We start from the raw sequence: 26,301 nt of genomic DNA on the forward strand, positions 1-26,301 counted from the left end.
GTGAGAGAGAGAGAGAGAGAGAAAGAGAAAGCAGGCTGCTAGGTCTGGGACTCAAACCGCTGTTGGCCATGTGGGAGTCGAGCACCTTACTTACCACATCACCTGCTGCCATTTCCCCTTTTAAAGACAGGGTCTTGGTTTGTTATGATCCTCCTGACCCAGCCTCCCTAGTAGTTGGGACTGTAGGCATACACCACTGTACCTGGCTTTTACAGTGGACTGGGAATTGAACCTAGGCTTTTCACATGGCCTCATTCTGCCAAGTAGCAGCAGCCACCAATTCATGTTACTGCAGCTGGGCTTCCCCCTTCCTTTTTATTCCTTTATGAGAGAAACAGGGATAGGTATGCTTGATTGGGTGTCGCCATTGTGATCCTTCTATTCCAGGCTCCTGATTAGCTAAGATTACAGGTACCTGACATGTTCATATGGGAGCTCTAACCTCCCAAGCAGTGGCACTGCCTGCTTTGACTTCCCCCATCTTTTTTGATATCAGTCAAACCTCTAAATTGATTTCTCCCTCTTTGCTCTTTATTACTTTTCCTTTTCTTTTCACTTTTCATTCTGTTACTTTGATTTTATTCTTGGCATCATTTCCCCTAGATTAAAATGAGTTAGCAGTAGTATTTCAGAAGAAACGCTTGTTTGAAAGATCCTAGGTCAGCAGGTGGTGTGTTGTGTTAAGTGCTAGATTCAAGTGGTTGACTCTGCGGTTCGAGTCCCAGACCTGGAGGTTTGAAAACATGTTGGGTGCTTGTGTGTGCATGCTCACAATCCCAAGAAAAGAATGGAGACAGGATTGTACCATGGCCATCCTCCCATTGCGGGGTGCTGATTTTTCATTTCCCTTCTTTGTCTGTCTCTCCAGAAAGTGTACACGCCCTAATGCAAAAAAATCTTTTTTTAAAAAAAAAGATGGGGCCAGCAGATGGCGTAATGGTTATATCACTGGCCTCCCATTTAATCAACTGTGGTTTGAGTCCCGTACTGGGCGGCTTAAACTCAGGATGGACATGTATGTGTGTGTGCACATGATCCCCAGGGGGGATGGCCATGCTGTAATGCCTTCTCCTCCATTCTCCTCTCTGGATCTTGTGCACACATGGTGTGTTAAGTGCTGGATTCCCAAGTGCCTTTTGTGATAGGGCATGTTTGCTTTCTGGAGAGAAAGACAGAGAGGGAAAATGAGAAATCCTCCCCCACGGGGAATGGCCACACCACAGTCCCTTCTCTTCCATTCTCCTCTTGGGATCTTAGGCACGCACACACACATATCCAGTGTGATTTTTTTTAAGCCACTGGGTCTGGGATCTTAACTGTGGTTGGCCATGTGGGAGTCCAGCAACATAACTGCTGTGCCATCTACTGGCCCCAAAGATCCTGAATTCTTTTGTGTGTGAGAAATGTATTTTTTAGAAGGTAAGGAAATTCATCGTAGATTATAAAAATTATTCTCATCCTTGGGACCAACAGATGGCATAATGGTGTGTCACTGGACTCCCACATGACCGACCACAGTTAGAGCCTTTGACCTGGTGGCATGAAACTCATACCGAGCACATGTGTGCATGCCCAAAATCCCAACAGGAGAATGGAGGAGAAAGAATTGCAGCATGGCCATCCTCTTGGGGGTGATTTCTCACTTTCTGTCTCTCTCTCCTTCTGTGTCTTTGGTGAGTGAATGTTTTTCCCTCTAGCAAAAATTTCTCTGAAAAAACAAAAAACAAAACCCTCTCATATTCCTTGGAATGTAAGGAAAACATTAAAAAATGTTTTTTGCTATATGTATGTCCTTACAGGAGAGGAAAAAGGAACAGAGAGGGAGACAGAAGGAAATTGAGAAAGCACTCTCTAGGGGATGACTAGGTCACAATCCCTTCTCCTTTGTTCTCCTCTAGGGATTTTGGGCACAATGCACTCATGCCCAACATGTTTTCTTTCTTTCTTTCTTTCTTTCTTTCTTTCTTTCTTTCTTTCTTTCTTTCTTTCTTTCTTTCTTTCTTTCTTTCTTTCTTATTTTTTAAAAAGAATTATTCATTTAACTTTATTTATTATTATCACTATTTTTCGATTTGACCAGAAAAAGAGAGAGAGAGAAGGAAAATGAGAAAGCATCTCCTTTGTTCTCCTCTAGGGATTTTGGGCACAATGCACTTATGCCCAGTGTGTTTTCTTTCTTTCTTTCTTTTTTTTTAAAAAAGAATTATTCATTTAACTTTATTTATTATTATCACTATTTTTCAATTTGACCAGAAAGAGAGAGAGAAGGAAAATGAGAAAGCAAATCATAAAAAAAAAAAAAAAAGGTACCAGCAGTTAGCGTAATGGCTATGTTGCTGGATTCCCACATAGTCGACCGCGGTTTGCGTCCCGGACCCGGTGACTTAAAACTCACGCCGGGCGCGTGTGCATGCGTGCCCAAGATCCCGAGAGGAGAATGGAGGAGAAGGGATTGCGGCATGGCCATCCCCCCTGGGGGGTGATTTCTCGCCTTCTGTCTCTCTGTCTCTCTCTGTCTGGCAAGCGTACGCGCCCTATAGCAAAAACCTCTCAAAAAAAAAAAAAAATTCAGAAAGCAAACCATCAGGTCTAGGTCTTGAACTGCACTCAGCCAGGTGGGAATCCAGCACCTCAAACACTATGCCACCTGAAGGCCTCACTCAGTGCTTTTTTTCAAGCCACTGGGTCTGGGACTTGAACTGTGGAGTAGGCTTTGTGGGTTCCAGCTGCCTTAACCGCCATACAACCTAGCTAGACCATAAGGAATACTTTCATTTATTATTATTATTATTTGATTTCCTATGGGGCACATGCACTCACCGGCAGTCTAATTTAAAAAAAATTAGAGAGAGGGACTAGCAATTAGCAATGGCTGTGTTGCTGAACTCCCATGTAGTCGACCGCGGTTCGAGTCTCGGACATGATGGCTTAAACTCACACTGGGCGCGTGTGCATGCATGCCCAAGATCCTAAGAGGAGAATGGAGGAGAAGGGATTGTGGCATGGCCATCTCTCCTGGGGGGTGATTTCTCGCTTTCTGTCTGTCTTTCTGGCGAGTGCATGCACCCTATAGGAAAAACCTCCCCCCCCCCAAAAAAAAAGAAAAGAAAGCAAGTGAGAAAGCAAGCCACCAGGTCTGGGACTTGAACTGCTAGTGGCCATGTGGGAGTCTAGTGCCCCCACCACCACTCCATCTGCTGGCCCAAGGAAAACGTTTTTGTTTTTGTTTTTTTCAATTTATTTATTTGCATTCATTCACTGTACATCATTACAGCATACAAAATGAGGTTTTCCATCCAGAGTACACTGTATATTGTCTCAATCAAGCACATCAACAAGCATGTTATTGTCAGCAAATGATTCTTTTCTTTTTTTTTTAAAGAGAGATTTTTATTATAGGGTATATGTGCTTGTTGGAGAGACAGAGGCAGAGAGACAGGATATGAGAAATCACCCCCCAGAGGAGATGGCCACTCTACATCCCTTCTCCTCCATTTTCCTTTTGGGATCTTGGGCATGCACTCACATGCGTTCAACATGAGTTTCAAGCCTCTGGGTCCAGGACTCAAACTGCGGGCTATCATGTGTTAGTCTAGTAAGGTAACCATTACACTATCTGCTGGTCCCAAGGAAAATTTTTGAAAGCTAAACTACCAGAGATTCTGTGTGAGAATGATTGACCTAAAAACATTGAAAATAATTGTGATAGTTTTCTACTACCCAAGTTTTTTATTTTTAATTTATTATTTTTTATTTTGCTATAGAGCATACATGCTCATCAGCAAGAGAGAGAGAGGGAGAGAGGGAAGGGAAAGAGAGAAAGCAAGTATGGGACTCAAACCATGGTCAGAGCCATGTGGGAGTCCAGTGCCTTAACCTCTACACCACCTGCTGGCTCCTAATTTTCTGCTACCCATATTTTTAAAGGACAGAATTTTGAAATCTTCAGGGTGTATCTAATTAAAAAAAATTCATTTAATTTTATTTATTATTGTTGTTACTGTTAATCTGACGAGAGAGAAAGGGAAAGTGAGAAACTAAGCTGGCAGGTCCAGGACTTGAACCACAATAAGCCATGTGGAAGTCCAGTGCCTTAACCCCCACCCTACCTGCTGGCCCAGCAGTCTAATTTAAAAGTTTTTCCTGGTTAACGAGTGGATATTTAAACTTTTGTTATACTTTCTAAAACATTCTTTGTCTTAGTGAAGCAGTATGTTTAGTAGTATATAGCAAAATGAATACATTGGACTAGTTAGTAATCAGATTATGGTCTTAGTTTTTCTGTTATCAAGGCACTGAACTCTGTTTTGATTCCCAAACTGGAAATGAAGGGATTGGCTGTGTTAGCCTCCCAGTTTTAGTTAGAGAAGTTTAGTCATTCCAGGTTTTATTGACATTTCTTTAAAGCTGATAAAAGATGAAAAGAACTTTGCTTATAATACTGTTCATATAAAAATAGAATTCTTTCCAGTATAAAGTGAGTTAGATTTGGATTCTAGGGGACCTTAGTCAGTGGATGACTAAAACAATCTTTATGTAAGATGGTCTCATGTAGAAATCAGTGTCAAAATACATTCTCTTACAACTTTAAGCTAAACTCCAGGATCTCATGTTGAGATTAATTTAAGAAGTCTGCTATTAGTTTGTATCTTCTATTTAAATATTTTTGAAAAGTAACTTATCATCTTTGTTTATCTGTCTCTGTCTCTCTCTGTCTTTCTGGCGAGCATACGCACCCTATAGCAAAAACCTCTCCAAAAAAAAAAAAAATGCTGAGTCTAATAAAATGACAGTATGACTACACATAATAAATGCATAAGTAAATAAAATAATACATAAGTAACAAAAGGTAAAATAAATAATATCATGAAGTTAACACATATATTTTTAAAAAAATTGCTCTTGGGCACATGCACTTGCTGGAGAGAGAGAGAATGAGAGAAAGAGGGAAAGTGAGCAAGCAGTATTCATGAGGGGTGAGCATGCTGCACTTCCCTCTCCTCTGTTCTCTCGGGATTTAGATGAACACACACTCACCCAGTGCGAAACTAAGCTGGCAGGTCCAGGACTTGAACCACAATAAGCCATGTGGAAGTCCAGTGCCTTAACCCCCACCCTACCTGCTGGCCCAGCAGTCTAATTTAAAAGTTTTTCCTGGTTAACGAGTGGATATTTAAACTTTTGTTATACTTTCTAAAACATTCTTTGTCTTAGTGAAGCAGTATGTTTAGTAGTATATAGCAAAATGAATACATTGGACTAGTTAGTAATCAGATTATGGTCTTAGTTTTTCTGTTATCAAGGCACTGAACTCTGTTTTGATTCCCAAACTGGAAATGAAGGGATTGGCTGTGTTAGCCTCCCAGTTTTAGTTAGAGAAGTTTAGTCATTCCAGGTTTTATTGACATTTCTTTAAAGCTGATAAAAGATGAAAAGAACTTTGCTTATAATACTGTTCATATAAAAATAGAATTCTTTCCAGTATAAAGTGAGTTAGATTTGGATTCTAGGGGACCTTAGTCAGTGGATGACTAAAACAATCTTTATGTAAGATGGTCTCATGTAGAAATCAGTGTCAAAATACATTCTCTTACAACTTTAAGCTAAACTCCAGGATCTCATGTTGAGATTAATTTAAGAAGTCTGCTATTAGTTTGTATCTTCTATTTAAATATTTTTGAAAAGTAACTTATCATCTTTGTTTAGGAGTAGACTTTTTCCGTTGTAGCTTCCATTGAAATATTTTGCTTTAGTCATTCTTCCCTACGTTCTTTTGCCTGAGAAGAAAAGATTGAGCTCATACCTTTGCATAATGCTTTAGAGAGTATTTTAAGCTTGGCATGTTCAAACCTGGCAGACTCGATTAATATGTGGACAGACCAGCACATTAGAACATTTTTTAAGTTCCAAGCCACAAATTGTATTTTAAATGAATGTGGGCATGTATAAAATTAATACTTAAGTCTTGGATAGCACAGGCATTAAAAAATGCCTTTTGCCCTGGGTGACTGATTTGCAGCAAGGCTCTTGATTGCCCTGCACGTTTCTTCCCCTGCTTTAAACTGTGCCAGGAGCAGAGTCAAGAGTTAATTAGTCTACTGCACTCTGCTACCCTCTGGTTTCGGCAGGGGAAAAGACTGCTGTTTTACTTCCTAAACTCTTACTGTATGGAAATTGTCTAAAAATAAACTTTGTATTTGTTAGTAGACTTCTAAATTTGTAGCATGACTAAAGCCAATATAATTACCTATAGGAAATGCATTCAATTCTGTGGCTCTGCTTTTGTTAGAAAAATCACCAGCCACGTATTGAAATAAATGATCAGTTAATTTATCCTCAGTTTACAAAGTCTCAGTTGGCGTGGATGAGGTGCTAGTTTGGGTGTCAAGCGAAAAGTAGTCGATCATTGATTTTTAGTGAACTCACTTTACCTTTTTATGCACTGTTAGTATAATAATACAGCAGACTGTTCATGAAAATGTAGATGTATCTTAGATTTTGACAACCGAAATAATTTAAATGTGCTAAGAAAACTGACTTTTAAAAGAAACTCTCGTTTTTCATTTTGTATATTTGGGTCAGTTACGCCTTCACTCAATAAATGTGTAATGAGCATCTTTGATGTGCCAGGCACTGTTAGGTTTTAGAGAGTGCACAGTTGTATAAAAGATGATTCCTGTTCAGACAAGTAAGAGGAGAGCAAATCTGGGGACAGTATATTTTGAGTATGCTAATTTAAGCAAAATAGACAAATATTATGGGAGCATAGAGGAGGGAGCAGTAGATTAATCCTCAGGAATTGAGAAAGGCTTTAGAAAAATGTTTCCAGTGGATTTAAAATAGTAGGAAAAATTATTACAAGGCTATATTTTATTGAGTGCTTACTGTATGCTAGGATTAATGGATTTTACCTACCAGAGAAAAAGAGGGGAAGAACATTCTAGCCAGTAGGACAAACAACAGAACTATCAAAGATTGTGAATCTTAGAAGGAAGTTCGGGCACGTGTTTGTACCTGCTCAAAATCCTGAGAGAATGGAGAAGGAATTGCAGCATGGCCATCCTCCTGGGGCGGGGGGGTGAATTCTCGCTTTCTGTCTTTCTATCTCTCCATGAGCATACGCACACTATAGCAAAAATCTCATGAGAAAAAGAAAAAAGGAAGAAAATTTGGTGAGGCTAATGGGGAGATAAAAGGAGATCAGTGGCCAGAGCAAAGACCTGTGAGACTATGTAGGATCAAATTATGAAGAACCTTAAGTACATTGTGTCCCTGATACTTTGTCTTTTGTTTTCCTTTCATCACCCTGAAAGCCTTTCTTCCCTCTGTCAATCTAACCTGCTTTTAAAGTTCCAGCTTTAGGGCATCATTTTCTCTTCTTAAACATTTTATTTCTTGGGGCCAGCAGGTGGTGTGGTGGTTCAGGAGCTGGATTCTCATATGGCCAACTATGCAATTTGAGTCTCAGACCAGGCAGCTTGAAAATCACCCCAGGCAAGTGTACCTGCGTGCCCAAAATTCTGGGAGGAGAATGGAAGAGAAGAGACTGCACTGTGGCCGTCCCCACCTGGGGATGGTGGTGGTGGGGGGGTTGATTTCTCACTTTCCCTTTCTCTGTCTCTCTTCAGCGAACACATGTGCTTGATGACAGAAACCTAAAAGAATAAAAAATAATTTAAAAATTTATTTCTTGAGACAGAGAAACAGAGACAAAGACAGACTACCTTGGCAGAGTTTCGCCATATTGAGATCTCCCTCAAGCTTTCCAGCCAGCCAGGATCTCAGGCGTGCGTGTGCCTGCCTGGTGTGTTTCAGGTTGACCTGGGATCCAAACTCTGCTCTTCTGTGTGGCTAAAGCATTGCACAGTGCAGGCTGCTGCTGGTGCCACTATGGCTGGACCTGTGACATCTCTTATGTGATGCTTACCTTCTGCTTGCCCAAAGTTTACTAAGTTTTTACTGAATGATTGTGACGCAGGAATGTGGGAGTATAGAGGTGTTTGGGCCTAGCATTCGCAGCAAGACACAGATTCTAGTTTCACGCTCACAAAAATTAGAGATGTGGATCCTCAGAAGTTATAGCAAGGCAGGAAATTTATTAGAGGAGAGGGAATGAAAAATGGAGTTCCCAAAAAGATAGGAGGGGTCCTGGAAAATGGGTTGCTGAGGAGGAACTGAAGCAAGGAGTTTTTATCTGGGTCAGAGAGGCCTTGTTCAGGCTTATTTTTAGGTGGGGTTCCTGCATGTATTTCCGTCATGGTGGGGAGGGTTACATGCTGGATGGGTCCAGTTATTCATTATTCATCTTCTAATTTTGGAGTGAGTAGAATCTGGAGATTCTTTTTTTTTGGAGAGGTTTTTGCTATAGGGCGTGTCCTCTCGCCAGACAGTGAGAGGGAAAGTGAGAAATCACCCTCCAGGGTGGTGGGCCATGCCGCAATTCCTTCTCCTCCATTCTCCTCTTGGGATCTTGGGCACGTATGCACACGCTCCCAGCATGAGTTTAAGCCACCAGGTCCGGGACTCAAACCATAGTCGACTACATGGGAGTCCAGCAACATAGCCATTACACTAACTGCTGGTCCCCAGTCTGGAGATTCTTTATCTAGAAGCTTTGGGACATGAATTCTTTAAGAACAAGATTATATGTCTCAGGTAAAGGAATATGGTGACTGGACTAATTAGGTCCCATTGTAAAGGGCCATGAATTCTTTTTTTTTTGGAGAGGTTTTTGCTATAGGGTGCGTGCGCTCGCCAGACAGACAGAGAGACAGAAAGTGAGAAATCACCCCCCAGGGGGGTGGTCATGCCACAATCTTTTCTCCTCCATTCTCCTCTTGGGATCTTGGGCACGCATGCACACGCGCCCGACGTGAGTTTTAAGCCACCGGGTCCGGGACTTGAACCGCGGTCGACTATGTGGGAATCCAGCGACATAGCCATTCTGCTAACTGCTGATTCCCAAGCCATGGATTCTTTAAGGGCAGGACCTACATGTCTAAGGGCAAAGGAATATGGGACTGGGAGAAGAGAGGAACTGTCAGGAGCCACAGCACAGTGGTTCTCCTCTGGGGGAGGCGGCTGTCCTGTCTATCTGTAAATGGGGTCTAACTCCTGTCTCACTTTTGAAAAAAGGCTGTACCTCATAATAAGGATTCCACTTCTTGAACCGTTCCTTGTAGTTTAGTTTGATCTGTCTAGCTAGTTTATAAATTCCTAGAGAGTAGAAAATTAATCCTCTTCAGCATCTGGTGTAATGTCTAGCACATTGTGGGGACTCAAGAAATATTGGGTTGTTGGAAAAGTCATGACACATTTTTGCATAAAAGAATAGGAAAAAATATCATCATGACTTTTCCAACAACCTAGTACATAATGAGGACCAGCCTGTTAGCTCAGAAGTTAAGGAAACTGGATTCCTCATAGCCAACCATATCTGAGCCCAGCAGCTCGAAAAATTTGCCAGGTGCATGTGCATGTGCATACATGCCCAAAATCCTGACTGGAAGGAGGAATAGAAGAAAAGAATTGTGGTGTGACCATGCCCCAGGGAGGGTTGCTTGCTGTTGCTCTCTCATTTTCTCATGTACACACCCTCTAGCAAAAAAAAAAAAAAAAAAAGCGAGAGATACTCATTGAGTGGATAAATATGGAACATTTACAGATCTCAGGTATTGAGATATTCTGCTACAGTGGTTGAGAATGCTTATATTTATTTAAAGAATATTTATTTTCTTTGCTTTTGTTTTTTTTTTTTTTTGAGAGGTTTTTGCTATAGGGCACGTATGCTCACCAGAAAGACAGAGACAGAGACACGGAAAGCAAGAAATCACCACCCAGGGGACATGGTCACACCACAATCCCTTGTCCTCCATTCTCCTCTTGGGATTTTGGGCAGGCATGCACACGTGTCTGACATGAGTTTTAAGCCACCGGGTCCGGGATTCGAACCATGGTTGACCACATGGGAGTCCAGTGACATAGCCATTATGTCAACTACTGGTCCCTTCTTTACTATTTTTTTAAAAAATTATTTAATTTAATTTGATTTGATTATTTTTTTATCTGTTGATGAGAACGTGAATGATATCTTCTTTTTTTTGTTTTTGTTTTTTAAATTTATTTATTTTTACATTTTTCCACATTTACTTTACTTATCAAAAAATTTTAGCTCATACTCCATAGTTCTGGACAGTTTACAAACAACTTTCAAAATTTTAAAATACTGAATTTTAAAGATAATGTTCAAAATTTTGTATAATTTTATGACTCTATAACAACAGAAGCAGTATGGCTTCAAAAATATATATATATTTATTTTAGAGTGCAGACACTCGGTATATATTAAGTGGGGTAATTTAATTATTTTTAATTTGACCAGAGAGGGACAGAGCACGAGAGAGAGAGAAAGCAAGTTTCCAGGACTGGGACTCGAACTGCAGTTGGCCATGGGGGAGGGGAGTCCAGTACCCTTAACCACTATGCTACCTGCCAGCTCCCCCTTTTTTTTAGTTTTTAAAAAATGCTTATTGGGGGCCAGCAGATGGCATAGCAGTTATGTTGCTGGACTCCCATATGACTGACAATGGTTTGAGTCCCAGATCCAATGGCTTGAAACTCATGCTGTGCGTATGTGTGCCCAAAATCCCAGAAGAAGAATGGAGGAGAAGGGGTTATGTTGTGGCCAAGTGATTTCTCACTTTTCTTCTCACTGTCTCTCTCATAGGCCAGCGAGTGTGTGCATCCTAAGACACCTACACATGCCCTAAGGCAGAAACCTTTTTTTTTTTTTTTTTTTTTTACAAGTTTGTTTTTCAAAGAAAAATAGCAATAGCCAATTGGAGACCTACTTATTCTTCAGTTCCAATTTTATTTTCTGTAAACTATAAATTTAAAAGTGACTTACTGATTAACTATTTTATTTCATTTTTTTAGAGAGATTTTTGCTATAGGGCATGTGGGCTCACCAGGGAAACAGAGAATCAGAGAGACTGAAAGTGAGAAATCACCCCCATGCTGCAGTATCTTCTCCTCTTGGGATTTTGAACACACATGCATATGCACTTGGTGTTGAGTTTTAAATTGCCCGGTCTGGGACTTGAACCATAGTCGACCACATGGGAGTCCAGTGATGTAACTATTACGCCATAAGCTGGTCCCTGATTTACTATTTTAAACAAACTCTTCCTTCCCCCATTTTATGGTGAATAGTTGTTAATAATATTAAATCTTCATACATAACACAAAAGCATAAGCTGTTGATGGATTTAAAGTTGAATGACTTTCAGAACACAGATACTTTAGCCATTTAATTTATAACCATTTTCATTTACATCCTAATTGTTCTAGTTTTAATTTTACCATTGTATTCATACTAAGGTCCTTTAGTGATGTAGCATCTTTTCAGATAAACTAGGTGCTGATTTTTTCTATAGCCATCAGTTTATTGTAATAGATCCAAATTTATCCTTTCAATTTAAGTGATGTGTTATGATCCGAGATATGATGTATTTTGGTGACTGTTCCATGTGCCTTTGAACACGTGTATTTTACTCATACTGGGTGGAATGCTCTGTAAGTGTCAGATCCAGTTGACTAATAGTGTTTCAGTTCTTCTATATTCTTGTTGATTTCTGTATACATACTAGTTCTATTACTAAAAGAGGAATGTTAAGGCCTCTAAATATATTGGGTCATCAGAAAAGTCATGACATATTTTTCCATGCAAAAATGCATCATGACTTTTTTGATGACCCAATAATTAACTGTGTATTACTTTGTCTCTCCTTTCAGTTGTTTTTATTTTTTTTTGAGAGGTTTTTGCTATAGGGCGCATGCGCGCACCAGAAAGACAGAGAGAAAGCGTGAAATCACCCCCCGGGGGAATGGCCACGCTACAATCCCTTCTCCTCCATTCTCCTCTTGGGATTTTGGGCACGCACACACACGTGCCCGGCGTGAGTTTAAGCAACCGGGTCCAGGACTCGAACCGTGGTCGGCTACATGGGAGTTCAGCGACATAGCCATTACACTAATTACTGGTCCCTCAGTTGTTTCTTTTTTAAAGAATTATTTTATTTAACTTTATTATTACTATTTTTTAATTTGACTAGAGACTGAGAGCGAGGGAGAGAGGGTGAGAAAGCAAGTCACCAGGTCCAGGACTTGAACTTTGGTCAGGCATGTAGAAGTCCAGCGCCCTTAATCCCCATACCACCTGCTGGCCCCCCTTTCAGTTATTTTTACTTCATATAGTTTGAATCTGTTAGATTTAACTACATTTAGCCTTATTTATTTATTTTTTGGGAGAGGTTTTTGCTATAGGGCACGTGTGCTTGCCAGAAAGACAGAGAGAGAGAGAGAAAGACAGCGAGAAATCACTCCTGGGCAATGACCATGCTGCAGTCTCTTCTCCTCCATTCTCCCCTCAGGATCTTGGGCTCACGCACACGTGCCCAGCGTGAGTTTAAGCCACCAGGTTCAGGACTCAAACCTTGGTCAATTACAAGGGATTTCAGCGACATAGCCATTACGCTAACTGCTGGTCCCTGTTTAACATTCCTATCTTTTCTTGGTGAAGTGGATCTTTTATCATTAGGAAATTGTGTGATATTAATATAGTTTTCTTTTTTTTAGAGAGGTTTTTGCTATAGGGTGCCTGTGCTTGCCAGAGACACAGAGAAAGAGAGACAGAAAGCAAGAAATCACCCCCCTCCCCCCCCCCCCCCCCCCCCGGGGGGGGTGGCCATGCCACAGCCCCTTCTCCTCCATTCTCCTCTTGGGATTTTGGGCATGTGTGTACACACACCTGGTATGAGTTTTAAGTCACTGAGTCTAGGACTTGAACTGCGTGTGGTTGGCTACGTAGGAGTCGAGTGACATAACCAACCTTCTGTTGATTCCTCCAGCTTTTTTTTTTTTTTGAAACAGAAGTTATTTAGCTTTATTTATTTTTTAATTTTTAATTTGACCAGAGAGGGACAGAGTGAAGGGGAAAGAGAGATGGGGGAGGGAAAGTGAGAAAGCAAGCCACCAGGTCCAGAACTCAAACTATAATTGGCCATGGGACCAGTAGCTAGCGTAATGGCTATGTCACTGGACTCCCATGTAGTTGACCGCGGTTCATGTCCCGGACCTGGTGGCTTAAAACTCATGCCAGGCGCCTGTGCATGCGTGCCCAAGATCCCGAGAGGAGAACGGAGGAGAAGGGATTGCGGCGTGGCCATCCTCCCTGGGGGGTGATTTCTCGCTTTCTGTCTCTCTGTCTCTGTCTCTGTCTGGGGAGCGCATCCGCCCTATAGCCAAAACCTCTTTAAACAAACAAACAAACAAAATCTATAATTGGCCATGTGGGAGTCCAGCACCCTTAACCACCATGCCACCTGCCGGCCCCCCTCCAGCCTTCTTTTATATAGTGTTTACATATCTTTTTTCTACCCTTCCTTTTACTTTTATCATACCTATATAATTTCTTTTTTTTTTTTTAGAGAGTTTTGCTATAGGGCGCGTGTGCTCGCCAGACAGACAGAGAGACACAGAGATAGAAAGCAAGAAATCACCGCCCAGGGGGGATAGCCACACTGCAATCCCTTCTCCTCCATACTCCTCTCAGGATCTTGGGCACACACACACACGCGCCCGGCATGAGTTTAAGCCGCCGGGTCCAGGACGCGAACTGCAGTTGACTGCATGGGAGTCCAGCGACATAGCCATTACACTAAGTGCTGGTCTCCCTACATCATTTCTTAAAAAATTTTTTTATTTAACTTTATTCATTTATTTATTCATTTGTTTATTTGATGTGACCAGAGAGGGACAGAGAGAGAGAGTGAGTGAGCGCGAGCAAACTGCTAGGTCCAGGACTCGAACCGCGGTTGGCCCAATGGGAATCCATTGCCTTTAACCACCACACCTCCTGCCAGCTCCCTACCTACGTCATTTGAATTGAGTTTTTTTAGATAGCGCATAGTTGGGCTATGTTTAGACTTATTTACATGTACCCTCTCTTTAAATGTTTACCATCTACTCATGCTGAATCCTTCCAGGAAGATTGCTTCAGCACGTATCTTCAGGTCCTCACTTTGGTCCTTTTGACAAAAAATGCAAAACACAATTCCATCATGCATCTTTAGAGATACAGTTGTCAAATAATAGGGGGGAAAAGTTTTTGGAATAGCTAATTACGTTGAATTAAAAAAAAACCCACAGAAATGCAGTTTGGTTGGGGCAGCAATCTGTGCTTCTATGTTTCTGGTAATATGAATTGGTAATATGAGTTGGTAATATGGCCTTGCTCCATGAATCCTTGTAATCTATTCTCCCTATCCCATCCACATTATGGTTTGAATTCAATGTTCTAAGGATTGGAATCCAGGGAGCCTGAAACCAAGCAGGGACCCACCCAGGGATGGATCCTCAATATCCCCTTCTGTTAAAGAAAAAAATAAGAATTCCCCGAACTGAAAATTAATAATGGCTGAACTAAAAGTAGTGTATTTTCTTGTTTTTTGGAGAGGTTTTTGTTATAGGGTGTGTGTGCTCACCAGAAAAACAAAGGCAGAGAGACAGAAAGTGCGAAATCACCCCCCAGGGGGGATGGCGCTGCTGCAATCCCTTTTCCTCCATTCTCCTCCTGGGATATTGGGCACGCATGCATATGTGCCCGGCATGATTTTATGCCAGTGGGCCTGGGACTGGGAACTGTGGTTGACTCCATGGGAGTCCAGTGACATAGCCATTATGCCAACTGCTGGTCCCAGTAAAGTGTATTTTCTAAGGTACTTTGAATGCAAGGTTCATTTACATTGCCTGGCTTAGAGTAAGGGATAAGACTTCATATTTTTGTTAAGATAATTAAATAACATTGGCTATGAGTGAGGACCATTAGACCTCTAAAACTCATTTAAAGGAAAGATAAGGTTTTAATTTCAGTCACTTAAAGGAAAATTAAAGTTTAATTTCAATATTTAGGATGTTTTGTAGGGAGGAAACTGCTGGCTGGGAGTTCAAAGATCCCAGGCCGAATGGCTTCAGAAAGCTGAAGCCATTGTTGATTATCTAAGGCCTCACCAATCAAGAATGCCTACAAGACAATCATGCCCTCTTTAACCAGTCATTGAACTGATCATGTGCCTGGGACTCTACCCCTAATTTGGCCCTTTAAAATGCATGTGTGGAGCACCTCGGGAAGACCAGGTCTTTTCAGCATGAACTGCCCACTCTCCTTGCTTTGCACATTGTAGTAAAGCTGTACTTTCTTTAACTATACCATGTGCCTTTGATTTGATTTGTAGCACTTGGGTGAGTGAACTTGATTTGAGTTCGATAACAAGGGCATTTCTTTTTTTTTTTTTAAATAATTATTTATTTAATTTTATTTATTCATTTGTTTATTTTAATTTGACCAGAGAGAGATACACAAAGAGAGAGAGGGAAAGTGAGAAAGCAAGCCACCACGTCTGGTATTCGAACCACAGCCAGCCATGTGGGAGTGTCCAGCGTCTTAACCACCACGCCACCTGCTGGCCCCTAATTTATTTACATTTAATAACTGTACATATTTCCGGTGTACAACACAGTATTTCCCAGCATGAATACAGTGTATATTAGTCAAGTCAAAGATATTACAATATATGTTATCAACATGTAACTCTTCATGTTTGTCTTTTTATTAAGAACTATTTAATTTTTAAAATGATTATTTTTTAAGAAAAGCAGTTTTAACTTTAATAAATCATAGAAATGCTAAGAAACTTTGCTTAAACTTAAAGCCCGGAAACAGATTAGAATTCTGTTAAATTAGTAGGTACATGAGCCTATCAACAGCTCAAGACAGGACAAAAATCCTTAAAATCGGAAAACAGAGCCTAGAAGAAAATCAGCAATGTTTTAATCAAAAGTCATAAAATGCTATTTGACAAGTTCAGTCTCACGTACTTAATCTGGAATATAATATTCAACTCCAGACTTGTCTTTAGGATTAAGTTGATCATTTTCTTAGTTTTTGAACTCTTCTTTTCATGTGTCTGTACTTAATTTTCCTCGTATAGCAGTCCCTTGAGAACTTCTTGGAGATCTGGTCTGGTGTTGGTAAATTCTTTCAGGTTTTGTTTATCTGAGAATGTTCTTGTCTTTTCTTTCCACATGAAGGATAATCTTGCCGGGTACAGTATTCTTGGTTGAAATTGTTTTTCCCTTAACACTTTGAATATATTTTCCCATTCTTTCCTTGCTTGCATTATGTCTGATGAGAGGTCTGGTGTTAACCTAATGGGATATCCTTTGTAGGTAACTTTCTGTTTCTCTCTTGCCAGTCTTAGTATCTTGTCTTTGTCTGTGGTTTTGGTCAATCTGGCTATAGTGCCTTGGAGAAGATCTTCTTCGGTTGATTCTATTTGGGGTCATTCGTATTTCTTGGGACTGGATCTTTGAGTACTTCTCTAGGTTTGGAAAGTTTTCTTGCAGGATTTCATGGAGTAGATTTTCAATTCCCTTATGAGTCTCCTTCCCTTCTGGGATACCAATTATCTTGTTGTTTGGACATCTAGTATTTCTCGTATATTATTCTCATTTTTTGGGGCCATTTTGTCAGTCTTCATGGTGGATTTTTCTAGGCCAGCAATTTGATTTTCTACATCTGAGATTTGATTTTCCGTATGATCTAGTTTGCTTTTAATATGTTCAAAGGAGATTTTGACTTCCTGTATTATAGTCTTCATCTCTAACAGGCCCATTTGATTTTTTTCTTATAGTGTGTATTTTCTCTTTTAGATCTTGCAAGAATTTCCTTACCTCCTGTAACTTGTTAGCTCTATTCTCCTACCTCTTCTTTTTTTCATTGTCTCTCTTCACTTCCATCTCTGTTAGCCTCGTCAATACAAATATTCTGAATTATTTATCAGGCATTTCCATTGAACTGTCTGTGGATGAAGAGGAGTTATTTTTTTCCCTTGGAGGAGAGGTATTTTCTTGACTTCCCATATTTCTTGTGACCCTGTGGTGATTTCTAGTCATCTGATGGATCGTTTGTTTCTTCCTAGTTCTTGAAATTAAATCTGAGCGTTCAGGAGCGTGCAAAAGGAGGTGATCTGGAATCTCTTTGCTGCCCCTTTTCTATCCCTTTGTGCAGCAGAGTCAGTGGGTTTTGAGGAATATGTTAACTCTAATAGTGTTTGGATGTTTGGCTATGGTTCCCTTAGACCTGTCTAGAAACACAGTCAATGGAGATTGAGGAGCAAATTGAAAAAACAACTAAAAAATTTATTAAAAAAATAACCCAAAGTACACCATGCGAAATAACTAGTTCTCAGGAGCCATGGAGGAATCTTCTTCTGAAGGCCTGCCCCTTGCCTCTCCTGGAGGGGAGAGGGAGAGGGGATTATTAGCAAAATAAAGGAGGGTCTGAAAGCCAAGAGAATACTTTACCTTAAAAATTTTTAAAAAGAAAAAATTAAAAAAAAAATATGAAGACAGGCAGAGAGAGACAGAGACAGAGACAGTAAGAAGGCTACAGGGGCTTCCTACCACTTGAGTTTGGGTGCTGGAGGCTGAATTATCAGTAGAAAATCTTCATTTCTCTTTTTTCCGTGAAATCACTAGTTCTCAGGAGACATGGAGGAGAGTCTTCTCCTGAAGGCCTGCCCTTTGCCTCTTGATCCTTTTTGTTTGTTTGTTTTTAATTTAAAGGCCTGTCAAATTGATACTTTTAAAAAAATTGTTTATTTTTAATTCTATTTATTCATTTATTTATTTTATGAAAGAGACAGAGAGAAAGAGAATGTGAAAAAAGAAGCCACCAGATCCAGGACCCGAACCATGGTCAGCCATGTGGGAGTGTCCAGTGTCTTAACCACCATGCCACCTGCTGGTCCCCTACCTCTTCATACTTTTTAAAAAAACTTTGCTAGAGGGCATGTATACTTAGGAAATAGAGACAGAGGGAGAATGAGAAAGCATCCCAGCCCCCATGGGGAATGGTTACATTACAATCCTGTCTCCATTTTTCTCTCCTTTTGTGGTTTTAGAAACACATGCATACATGCCCAGTGTTTCTCAAGCTGGTACCTGTACTACACAGTCGTCCATGTGGGATCCAGCCACCTTAACCAGGCTATCGGCTGAAGCACTTAAAACAATGCCTGACATATAATAGGTGCTTAATTGGTGTTACCTATTGTTTAACTCCACCTGTGTGGGGCTTTTTGCCAGTGGTGGAGGTCACACACTATTGTGAGCATGGAGAGGACATAAAGGAGATAAGAAAGCCTCATACCTTTGAAACCATTTGCTCTTTAGGAGTTGGAAGAATTGCTTATATTGCATGAACTTTTATTTTTCTGTTTGTGTTTTAGTGATCATAGGGTATGATTGGCATGAAACTGAATTTCATCTGTCTGTAGGAATTGTAAGCAAGGTAGGTCCCAGGTTTATTTACTCTTCCCTGTCTCTTTTCCAAATGTGTTGGTTAGTACATATTTCAGTTATACTTACCTACAATACATGATATTTGACTATAGGGAAACATTACATTCTGTAGTCTCACTCATCATGGCCCCATAATGTTCTGTCATCATGGTTTATCTAATATTGTGGATAAATAAATATTAGATATTTAAATATAAATAAATATTAAATATTTATTTATTACCAAATATTGACTATAGAATGTATTGAATACTAAGAAATGGCATAACTAATTAAAAAATTTAGTGGTCAAAGAAAACTCCAATACATTTACACACACACACACACACACACACAAACACACACACCCGCCTCTCTGATACAATCCTGGAGGACAGAAGTTCTTATATTGGGGGACCAGCAGTTAGCATAATGGCTATGTTGCTGGACTCCCATGTAGTCGACCACAGTTTGAGTCCGGACCCGGTGGCTTAAACTCACATTGGGCACGTGTGCTTGCGTGCCCAAGATCCCGAGAGGAGAATGGAGGAAAAGGGATTGTGGCGTGGCCATTCCTGGCCCCGGGAAGGGGGAGGGTAATTTCTTGCTTTCTGTCTGTCTCTCTGTCTTTCTGGCGAGTGCACGTGCCCTATAGCAAAAACCTCTCCCCCTCTCCCCCAAAAAAGTTCTTATATTGGAACCATTGTCTAAACCAATTTGGGTTTGTAACAGACTAGTTAAATAATTCTAGTCACTCTAAAATTCAATAGCCTATGTGAATGATAGACTAAATGTAACAAAGCACCTGTCTTGACAGTGGCCACACTGTCTCTGGCGACTGTAAATTTTGTTACCAATGACAAGATCTGTCTTAACCACTAGAGTTAGATTTGATACAGCATGCTAGTGTTCCCATCTTAAGCTCTGGTGCCTGAACAAAAGTACACTAGATAGGGCTTTGGTTCATTTATCTATCTTATGTCAAATGTCCGCAGAAAGAACTATAGATGGCAGCTTCGCACAGCTCCACAAACCTATTTGTGTTTTCTGTCAAAGTAAGGACTAGTGTTAGTTAAAGTCGTTCCAGTTTTCTGTAGTCTTGTTGAGACCACATTGTCAGTGCTGGAGACAATACTCCTCACTGCTAGTCTTCCAACCAGGAATCCCATAAATTTGTGCTTGGAATTCTGTAGGTTGATGTCAGTCTTTGGACTTTTGCACATCTATACTTGAGTAGCATAGGCTCTTGAGACACACTGGCTCTCAGTCACATTAATGCATTACTACAAAGAAATGCAATTGAACTGCTTCCTATAGCAGAAGGAACATAGCTTTGGAATTGACACTGCTGCCTAGGAAGGTGAGAGGAGGGGATAAAGTTAAATTCCTGCAAATGAATCTCTTCCTCATCACTTGGTAGCCTAAATTTTCAGGGTCTGATCTGGTTGGTCCGTCAGGCAATTTATCTTCTTTCTGTTGTTCTTTTATTAGGTTGTTGCAAAAGTCATCACATATTTTTTCTGCGCTTTCTTTTTTTTCCCAGAGATATTTTTGTAATAGGTCACATGCACTTGCCAGAGAGACAGAAAGTAAGAAATCACTCCCCAGAGGGGATGGTCACACCAATCCCTTCTCCTCCATTCTCCTTTTGGGATTTTGAGCATGCATGCACATACGCCTGGCATGAGTTTTAAGCCTCCAGGTCTGGGACTCAAACTGCTGTCAACTATGTGGGAGTCCAGCGATGTAATCATTACATCAGCTGGTTCCTGTATGTTTTTCTATGCAAAAATGCATCATGACTTTTCTGACAACGCAGTATATTGTGATAATAATAGGGACCATTTCAGAATGAAAATACTGTAAGAATTGGTATTTTAATTTTTTAAAAAAATTTTTTATTTTAATTTTTATTATCATAATCTTCTTTATATTACATTGGATTACATATAACTTTACAGTGTATTACATTGCTTTTTCAAAAGGGAATGCCATGCATGTCAGTCAGTACAGAGACATTAATCTCCCTGCTTCATCATTCAATATCTTTTCTATGTTTTTGCCAATCATGATTATTATTCTAATTATTTTTTAAAACAGTCAATCACTATTTCTCATTTTGCTTGTAAAAAGACTTTACCCATCATGAAATACTTCTCAGACCAATCCAGTTTAAAATACTATACTATAAAGGTATTTTAATTTTTAAGTGTGGGTATATGATATTATCATGAATGTCATTATCTTGAACTGTTTTGACATTTTTATAGCCATTAGAGAAAATAGAATTATAATTCAATTTGCATTTGTTTATTTGTGGTGCTAAAACATTGTTTTATGAAAGGAAAAAAAGTCTAGCAGAGTTTTTTTTTTTTAATCTTTTGGGCCTGCCACTGATTTAGCGAAAGACAGGGAGGAGACTAACAAGTCTGAAATTAGAGACACCTCTGCTGTTTTGGGAAGTTGAGACTCTTGACCCAGGGTTTGCTGAAGTTGGTACAGGGGAGGTCAGAGTAGGTTAACTCAGAGCAAATGTGAATTATGGTTGTTTATAGGTGCAGTTTTGCATGATATCTGTTTATATCTGCAAACAAAGTAAATAAATACAGTATGGCTGTCTTGGGAAACTTCTGTAAAAATCTGTATACTAATACAAATTAATCTTCTCCAAAAATACCAAAAAATTCCCCTTTTGGTTGTTTGGACTGGCTGAGAGAATTGGCTATGTCATCACACTTGTGAAGAAATTACTACACACTTAAAAAAAAAAAACAATTGTAAGTTTAATTTTTTGTTTTAAAATTTTTTCTTGAAATTCTTCTCTCATTTGACGTACCATTTTTGTCTCTTAGTAACATACAGGAATTGTGGGGTCAGAACAAATTGTTAAAAATCGAAGTCCCAGACGACCAGCAGTTAGCGTAATGGCTGTGTTGCTGGACTCCCATGTAGTTGACTGCGGTTTGAGTCCTGGACCCGGCGGCTAAACACACTGGGTGCGTGCGTGTGGGTGCCCCAGATCCTGACAGGAGAAGGGATTGCGGAGTGGCCATCCCCTGGGGCGGTGTGTGTGTGTGTGTGTGTGTGATTTCTCACTTTCTGTCTCTGTCTCTGTCTTTCTTGCAATCGCACGCACCCTGTAGCAAAAACCTCTCCAGAAAAAGAAAAAAAAAAAAAAAGAAAAAAGAATAGATGTCCCAGGTGATATTAAATTAGGTTGAAATGTGTCTTCTACTATATTTGGGGTTTCCAAAGGTGTTATCTTTCTGACCTTAAAATAGTGAGCTTTATGTGGTCTGAGCTGGGTCTGTGGAGCTTAACCTAGAGGCACCATACTGGGCTGAAGTGGACATGTTGCTAACTGAAAATTTTTATTGTTCTTTTCCTGTGTTTTGAATGAATTACTGTACTTTTCCTCTTGACTGCTTCCTTTTATAGTTTAGTCAGAGAGACCCTAATGTAATTTTTCTTTTTTGCTTTGAGAGACAAATACCACTTAAAAAAGTTTTAGGGCAGATGAGAAGACAGACTTAACTACTAACTTGTTCCTATTCTTTGACAGAGCCAAAACATTTGGTTAGTTAGTGTAAGAACATTTTGAGAAGTTAAAGTTGATGGGAACAGAAACATTAAATTTCTGCAATCCTGAACTAATAGTACAGAGAACTGGTGTCTGATCCTGACTGTGATATTAACTTGTTTTGGTATATGGAACAAATCACTTAGGTTGTCTTGATATCAATTTCCTCATCTGTTAAATGAATGGCTTTTGAATAAAAACTTTTTTTTATTATGGTATAATTTGCATTTTGCAGAATTTGCCTGTTTGAAGTTTGCAATTCAATTATTTTTAGTAAATGTGTGGAGTTCTGTAACCATCACCACATTCCAGTGTTATATTTCCAGCACCCCAGAAAGCTTCTTCGTAAACACCACTTTTAATTTCTTTTAAAATCATACACAAATTTTATTAAGTTCTGCATCAAATTTTTTCTTTAAGAAATTTTTGCTATAGGGTGTGTGCAGTTGCTGGAAAAGCAGAGACAGACAGGAAGAGTAAGAAGTCATCTCCTGGGAAGATGGGCATGCCACAATCCCTTCTTCTTGATTCCCCTTTTGGGATTTTGGGCATGTATATGCATACACGCCTGCCAAGAGTTTCAAGCTGCCAGGTCTGGGACTCAACCGCAGTTGGTGATGTGGGAGTCTAACACCTTAACGACTATGCCACTTGGTGACCCCTCTATATCAAATTTAATCTTTCTCCTACAGAGTTTTTCACTACCCTTCCTATTGTATATCTTCTTTTGCCTTCTTATTTGTACAGTCATTGTTGGCTTAATGATGAAGATACATCCTGAGAAGTTTGCCATTAGATACTTTCATTGTTATGTAAATATCATAGCAGTACTTAACAAACCTAAGGTTATCGACTACTGTATAACAAGGCTATATGGATATAACCTTTATGGGCCACTGTCATATAGGCTGTCCATCACTGACTGAAATGTTATGTGGGGAGGACTGTATATTAGTTTCATATTGCGGTGGACATATTCTTTTGTCATTTTTGAAAAGTTTACTTCCTCCATGATCATGTGGGGGAAACACAGAGAGAGATAGTACCCCCAAGACAGTTTTGATGCCATGATCCACCTTCAGCTTTAGCCAGCCCCAGATCATTGCCACATGTGTGTCTGAGATACTTAGGGAGATAGCTGGACATGAACCCAGAATCTTCCCATGTGGGTCCGCCTTGCAGAACATTGCATTTTACTGCTGCGTCACCATCTGGTCTCTCGTCTTTCATTTTTATTCCATTCTCACCATTTTTTAGAGAGCATAACCTACTCTTGAAAAAATTTGGCTTTTATTTACATTTTTAGTTTTTGAAAAAAAATATTCTGTGAGGTCACAGGCTTCTCAATAGAATATCTTAAAAAATTTTTGAATTATTTATTGAATTTTACTTTATTATTATTTTAAAATTTGCCTAGAGAGTAGAAAGAGAGAAAGGGAAGGTGAGAAAGTAAGCCTCTAGGTCTGGGACTTGAACTGTGCTTGATCATGTGAGAGTCCAGCACCTTAGCCACCATGCCACCTACTGGCTCCAAAAGGATCCCTTTATTCTTGGTTTTCTTGTTCACTTCATTTGTTATTTATTTATTGTCCATTGAGGCATTTTATTTGTATGTGTGTGTTACATCCTTAGAGAAAGAATCCCAGGATTTTCCCTCCTGTTTCTTTCTTGCTTCTTCCTCCATGGTCCATTTTTTCAGCTCTGTGGTCATCAGTGATTTCAAATTCACCAATGTAGCCATGCTTCATCATCACAATTAAAAACTGGACAATAACTTTGGAGCATGGCCTAATAACCTGGCATTTGTCTCTCTTTTTGGCATTGTTGATGCTCGAGAGATCAGCTAGAATGTTAATGTACATCATTATGGTGGCATGGAAAGATGGCAGAAAGAGCAATTAGTTTTTTATTTTTAAAGGCAGTAATTTATGTCTTTTTCTTTGTGCATTCAAGCAAGACTACGTGTTTGCTGACTTGGAGAATTTTGCTCTGTGCATAAGTATTTAGATGTTCGATAAAAAAAGTAAATGAAGACCAGCAGTTAGTGTAATGGCTATGTCATTGGACTCCCATGTAGTTGACTGCGGTCCGAGTCCTGGACTCAGTGGCTTGAATTCACGCCGGGCGTGTGTGCATGTGTGTGTGCCCAAGATCTTGAGAGGAGAAAGAAGGGATTGCAGCGTGACCATCCCCCCTGGGGAGTGATTTCTCGCTTTCTGTCTTTCTGTCTCTCTCTGTCTTTCTGGCGAGCGTACACATCCTATAGCAAAACCTCAAAAAAAAAAAAAAAAGTAAATGAATAGTCTTGTACACTTTAGCTTTTTAAAGGCCTATAGTGTTAGTTTGTCCCATTAATGATTATGTTCATCTTCATCGTTACATTACTATCTACTGAATATATCCAATGTAACTGCACTTCCCCCACTTAGTAATATATACTCTATAGGGTGATACTAATTATTTCCTCCTGATATCTTTTGTGTAGAAGTACCATGTAGTTGTTTGTCACTATAGAAATACCTCTTCCTTGAGCATCAAACTAAACTGGCTAACATGTTTATTCAAAACTGACTATTGAGTTGAGGCCAGGTGGTGGTACAGCAGTAATGCGGTGCTGTGCAATACTGAACCCAAATGGAACATCCTGAGTTCGTATTGTAAAGCTTCCCTGTACATGCTATGCATGTATGCATGTGTTCGTGATCCTGGCTTGCCGGTGGTGGTGGATCATGGCATGAAGACCATGTTGGGTGTTTGTGTGTGTGTGTGTGTCTTGTGGAAGAAATAAACTTTAAAATATCAACCTATTGGGTTGTCTGAAAAATCATGATGTATTTTTTCTGTTTTCCTATGTAAAAATGTGCCATGACTTTTTTAACAACCTACTATGATGCTTCCAATTTTGAAAAAATTCAGTATTGTGTGGAAGCTGATCTATATGATCTATGTGATATATATATATATACATGATATCTATATGGTATTCAGTAGGTTTAATGGGGGGAAGGAACCATACCTATATGATATAGATATCATATATATACATATATGCATGATATATATATCATATTTATCTATCTATAAAATGGAGTTCAGAGTTTATTTAATTTGAGCTTTTTCATAATACATTTATTTATGTATTAAAGTTTGCTATAGGGCGTGTATCCTCACTGGAGAAAGAGAAAATGAGAATGCACCTCCCTACTCCAGGGGGAGGGGTGGTGCAGATAGCAACATTATAGTGCCTTTTCCTCCATTCTCCTCTTGGGATTCTGGGCATGCACACACCTGCGCTGGGTGTGATTTTTAAGCCACCGGATCAGGGACTCGAATCACTAAATGGGATTCAGATGCCTTAACCACCATGCTACTGTAAATGTGGACTTTTAAGTTTAGAGTTTAAATAAAGTTGCTTAAGACTTAAGAGCCTTGGGTTGCAGATTAATTTTCTGTGAGTGATAAGGTATTTTTAGTGGTAACCTTTCTGTAAGTTGCACTTTAGTAGAGTATAAACTTAAAAAAAATTTTTTTTACAAGTTTTAGACAAGTTCTTTTTTGTTTTCAAAATTCTTTCCTCCAGTCTTAAGTGTGTCTTGAAACAATAGAGTTCTTAGTGAGGGGTCTGGAGTTACCTAGGTTTGAATGCTGGCTCGGTAGTTATTTAACTTTATTTCCTCTGTAAAATAGGAAGATAATAACCTGATAAACTTGGTTCAGAGATTAAATAGGCATTCGGCACTGTTTCTGGTCACAAGCGTTTGGTAAGTACTATATATCCTCAGTCTAGTGAAATGTGGCACAGTCCACTCAGTGACTTTTCCTTAAGTCTTTTATACCTTGCTCAAGGAAGTAATCTTAGACATTTTTTCTTCAATTATGCCTGTCCCTTCTTTTCTTCATGAAACTTGGAGGAAATGAATTCATTTTTAATTTTGGGTACTTGTAGAATTCATGTTAGCCTTTTTTTTTTTTCCCTTTAAATGTCTATATTTGGTGCATACCACCTTGAAAATAATACCCTAAGGACTACCTGGTGCCATCAAGAAATGGTAAATATTGTTTCCATTTCAGACTCTATGCTCCTATTTGTTTGTTTGTTTTTTTTTTTTAAAGATGTTTTTGCCTTAGGGTGATTGCAGTGCTCAGAGGGAGCAAGATGGACACATTGAGAGGGAAAGTGAGAAATCACCCTGCAGGGGGGATGGGCATGCCTCAATCTCTTCTTCTCCATTCTCCTCCTGGGATCTTGGGCATGCACGCACATGTACCCGGCATGATTTTCAAGCCACTGGGTCCAGGACTCGAACTGCAGCTGACCA

Source organism: Tupaia chinensis, unplaced genomic scaffold, assembly GCF_000334495.1.
Source record: "Tupaia chinensis unplaced genomic scaffold, TupChi_1.0 Scaffold000294_5, whole genome shotgun sequence".
NCBI classification, from domain to species: domain Eukaryota; kingdom Metazoa; phylum Chordata; class Mammalia; order Scandentia; family Tupaiidae; genus Tupaia; species Tupaia belangeri.